Raw genomic sequence first — 5,267 nt, 5'->3', positions numbered from 1 at the left:
AAACAAAATCATATTAGGGTAGCTTTCAGATTTTGTATCTCTCCATTAAATGATGATAAATGACTTAACAAAAACAGAAAATTATGTTATGTGTATGAACATGCATAGTAGTACAATATAATTATAAATACACTTAAAAACACAAAAAAGAAATAAATCGGTTCATTACCATACCTCATCAAAACTAGTGTGATTTTTCATATTCTAAAAAATTGGTTGCCTGAAAACAACCTCGTCGAGTGAGTCCGTCTGTTGTTCAAATTCTTCATCAGCACTTTCCACCATGAGTACCAAGGTCGAATTCAATTGTCATACTATTTGCAATGATAAAAATGACTTCTTGTAAAATTCCTTGACCTATTCTAAATTTCTAATTGTGTTTGTAATGGTATTAGAGTTGTGAATTTTGAATGAAAATAATTGAATTAACGGAAACAAAATCATATTAGGGTAGCTTTCAGATTTTGTATCTCTCCATTGAATGATGATAAATGACTTAACAAAAATAGAAAATTAATTACAATAAAAAACGATAATGATAATAATAATAAAACAAAAAAGCGTTTATGATAATAATTAATTACAATTATTGAATTTATGTGATTATCTCCATTAGGCGAAAGAGCAGAGCAAGAATCAATTACAATGATAAATCATAACCGTTATTAATTATTATTATTAATCTTTATTATATTTTTAAATATAAAAATTAAATTATAAAAGGGAATATTAAGTATTGATTACAAGAATGCCTAATAGTAAGGAATATGATATTATAATTAATATCATTAATAAATGGAGTTGATAAGAATATGATAAGTGAAATGATAAGAGAGTGGGCTAAAAAATAAAACTGTTATTAAATGATGTAAATGAAGTATATTATAGAAGTTTTGGCTAATTATGGCTGAAACTTTTTGGTTACCAAACGTTTTCCTTTATTTATTAGTAAAATAATTTCTATTTATTAATCTCACACTCTCTTCCCTATCTATTTAACGTAGCACCAAAAAAATCAAAATGCGCGATGTTAACCTTAACCAACCAGGGGATAGAATGGAATTGGTGATTGATCAAAGCTTTATCGTCGACCATAGGACAACGCCTTCTTATAACGACTCCTTGCTTACTTCCACAGGACCTGCTATGGAAGACATTAATCTTCATGATGTGAATATTGGTGAAAACGATTCAGATCTTGAAGATCGTGGGTACAAGGATGAGGGTGATAACTCAAAAGATGAAAATCCTTCGATCTGTGTTCGGTGATCAAACTTACCCAAGCGGAATTTGAGGAATGGTGTAAATCATAGCATGCTACTCTTATTGTTAAAGTTATGGGGAAAAGAGTCAACTTTGACTACATGAAACAATGTCCAAACAGAGAGTGGGCTAAAAAAGGTAAGATCAATGTTATCGATATGGATCGTGACTATTTTCTTGTTCATTTTTTAGAAGAGGAGTGTAAGATCTTGAATTCTTAGAAATTAAATAATAAGTCATTTATGATTTATTATATTTATTCAAAATGAATTTTCAGAGATTTTTATATTAAATTGGGTGTTTTCTTATTTATAATTTAAAGTTTTAGTAATTAAAAAATAATGAGAATTTTATGTATTTTAATTTGAATATTAAGCTTTTGAATCTTATTTTATAAAAGAAGGAGAATTAATTCACTACATCAGAACCGCCGCTTAGCAGTGGTTTACATGAGAATTAGCGTCGGTTTTTAACCGCCGCAAAATGAATTACCAGCGGTTCAAAAACCATTGCAGTATAGGGCGTGGACATTAGATTTCGCAGCGGTTTCGTTAAACCGCTGGCACAACTACTGGAAAACCACTTGAATGGCGTCGATTGATTTAAACCGCCGCTATTTGGCCAACAGAAAATTCGACCGCATTTTCTAGCGGTTTTGAACCGCTGCTGTTCTTTTGACCGTTGTGTTTTTTAAAATGTATTCTGCAGCGGTTCCAAACCTCCGCTATCTGATTTTCTAAAAAATTTAAATTTATCTTCGGCCATTTGATAACCGCCGCTATTGTTCCGTCTAAATGGCCGCAAAATGACTGTATTTTGCACCGGCAATCAACGCTCTTTTAATTACTTATTATTAATTTTTTTTGTTATTTTTTGATTTTTTTCTGATATTAGAAAACTTAATTATCTTGTAACTGAATGAATAAGTTGATGGGAACGAATATTGGCAAAACTAATAAAATTATTCATTAATCCAAATATCAATAAAGTGTATTCCTTACTAAGAGTTGCATAATCAACAATTAAAAAAGTGCATATTTAACTTAAAGAATAAATTTTAAATCCTTAATTCTACTCTCTACTCTGTCCTTCCCATGAATTCATCCATACAGCCACGTCTGGTGGCAGCTCCCCACCTTACCGTTGAACTAGACACATCAGAGCACTCCCCATTGCCTGCCTTTTCGTCTTCTCGGTTGCTACTTCATTGTCCATTGTCTTTTTTAATTTCTCAGCCGCCAGCTCTGCTTGTAGTTCAAGCAACACCCTTTGGGTCTCCTCCCTTTGAGTTCTAATGCTCGATTGAGGTGAATTCGTACCGAACACTTGACTAGTAGTCGGTCCGATTCCCATGCTACACACTCTACCTAGGTGCTCCTTTCCAAGAGTTTGAGCAAGTGAATCATTCTGAGACAACAGTCTAGATGATTCATCATGTTGCTCAATCTCCGCAATTCTTTCCTACACAGTTAGATAAGCGAACATAAGCATTTATTAGCTAATTGCTAACCGAACAAACTTTGAACATAATTTTAATAAACAAAACCTATGAGAAACAACATAGCGTTTGTCAACACATTACTTACACCAATAGCCCGAGCTGTATCATGGATATAGGATCCATTAGATCATTTGTGCGTTAAGACAAACAACCCCCCTACTAACTAGATGCTCCTGTCGTTCCGACTGCAATAACATAGCTTAAATAGTGAATAGGTATACGTAGAAAGGGTTCAAAATGTAAGTGAATCTTAAATTACCTCTTCTTCTCCGAGCCTTGCCAAGCTTTTCGATCCGCCAGTATGAGTGTATAACTGCTTTGATCGATTCTCAGCATTTTTTCTACACTTCTCCTGTTATGCCATCAAAAGTAGGAGCTACTAGACACTATTTCTGACTAACTCAATGTGACATAAATAGAATTTTGAAAGTATGAAATAAAAATAAATTACCTTTGTTTCTTCACTATTGCGATAATCAAGGAACCATCTCCAATGATCCGAAGTAATTCCCGGTGGACGCCCTTTAATATTTTGTTCAAGAGTCAGATATGATTTGTAAAAGTAATGATACAAATGGTTCCTCATGTCCTTTCAAGCCCTTCCTAGCATTTTTAATATTGTACGCTTGATAATTCCTCCACTATCTTCTTCAAAATGGAACAATTCCTGCAAGAGTAGAATTAAATTGTTGGTAGGAGTCGAATTAAGATTCCAAGACTGTACAAAAATATAACGATTTACCTCTACACATTCATTATATATCTTGTCCCTAGAGCCAACCTTTCTCCAGTCCTTCTCGTAAATTGGGAATTTGGTGTAGTCAGATCCTAGCATTCCGACAACGCCGCTTAGTATACCAGCTTCATTTCCAACTGGTTGCAGTCTATCGTTGAACCAGAGTACGATCTTTCTACAATTAGGTGGCTTCATAGCCTCTCTCACACTTAAATGAAGTTGCTTGATTGTCCCATCAGACTCTGTTTATCATAGTTAGTCTGTGTGAGTAACCACTGTGGCCAAGATGCAATGAAATCATAAAAAAATTACTCATAAAAATACATGGGATAAATTCTTGTATACCAATTATTTTAACATCTTAAAATTCGGTGGTCTAGTGTCTCTTGTGCTTCAGAGCCTCTGATGCAGCAAACAGGTTGTCAACGTGTTGCTCAATAGAATCTACCTCATTTTTCTCTGGGTCTAAGTCTTCATCAGGTGGTTCCAAGTGTTGAGCACCATTCGTGCATGTTTGTGGAGCAGGCGGTGGTTCGGTACGGGGTGGTCGAAAGGGGCATAAAGATGAGGTCGGGGCGGCACCAGTACCACCAGAAGGGGGAATTAGGCCATCCACTTGGGGCACGAATGAAGCTGCAGCAGATCCTGTTTGAATTTGCTGACATACTGAGTCTAACTTTGATTTCTTCGTGAAATGACCTATCCAGGACATCTTAATAAACTTGGTACTACCAACAGTATCACTTAATACTATTATCAAAATGTAAAAAATAAACAAAAATTCAAAAGCATTAAATATAAGCAAATATTTAGACACGTATAGCAAAAATATCTCAAATTATAACTTGTAAAAGAAATAGTAATAGGCTTAAAATTTTTAATTGGAAGCAATATGCCTTTTCAATAGCTTTGTCATGCGTATAATTTTTTGAACAAACAGGTTCAATATAAATTAATAATAAATTGGGGTTCAAATAAGCAACTATATATGCTAGGACATATATAAAACATATAGAACATGATAAAATTACCATAAGCAACTATATATTCCTTTCACATTCGAATGTACATGTAAAGGCATGAGTTACAACTTTGTTGCAATGATATAAAATATATATATATATATATATATGCAAGTTAATAAATCCAAACTTTCATGTTCTGCCAGAGTATTAATTATCTTTTGAAACCTAAATCAATAGAATTTAATTATCTTTTGAAACTAAATCAAGCAAACAATAATGATTATGATCAATATACTCCCCCCTACTTCATCACTTTCTCATAAACAACTTTATACATAGTAGGAGTAATACATTCCTCAAATTAAGCACATACCCTGTTTACATTTGAGAATGATCAATATATGTTAAGTCTCTAAGCCTTCATATAATAATGTCTATACTTAGTCAACAAGTCAATTACTAGCTATGAAAATAAACAAATTTAGGTACACTGAAAAAATCATGAACATTGAATTCTTTAATTCACTGTGAAATCTTAATTTGAAATCAATTAAAAAAAATGCGTGCTTATTCTTTCAATTATTTAAACTACTCAGTATTAATTTCTTAAACTCGTGCGTTATTTAATGACTTGAGATACGAATGTATAAATAAACTCCTCTCCTTGACCTATATTCACATATCATATCAGTTTATAATTTTCTTTTTTCTACCTACATTAAAGAGGAAATTTAGAAATGGATTGACTTTGTAAATATTTTGAGAAAAAGGAGAATGGTGTTTACTTTTTTTTGCCCTTCTC

At 32.8% G+C, this 5,267-nt stretch overlaps 1 long non-coding RNA gene across 2 annotated transcripts; it reads right to left on the bottom strand.

Moving 5' to 3' along the window:
- On the bottom strand, positions 2,623-3,281 carry LOC110264030. 2 transcript variants are annotated; one of them, XR_002349763.1, is made up of 3 exons: positions 3,216-3,281; positions 3,024-3,116; positions 2,623-2,724 (listed from the first exon to the last, which is right to left on the bottom strand). It is a non-coding gene; the product is annotated as an uncharacterized LOC110264030 (long non-coding RNA). The 2 variants fall into 2 exon arrangements; XR_002349764.1 differs by lacking the exon at positions 2,623-2,724 and adding an exon at positions 2,938-2,949.

The sequence above is a fragment of the Arachis ipaensis genome, chromosome B06 (assembly GCF_000816755.2).
Source record: "Arachis ipaensis cultivar K30076 chromosome B06, Araip1.1, whole genome shotgun sequence".
Taxonomy (NCBI): Eukaryota; Viridiplantae; Streptophyta; class Magnoliopsida; order Fabales; family Fabaceae; genus Arachis; species Arachis ipaensis.
Note: the sequence above shows the minus strand (reverse complement) of the source record. Positions and strands in the feature narration are given on the sequence as shown.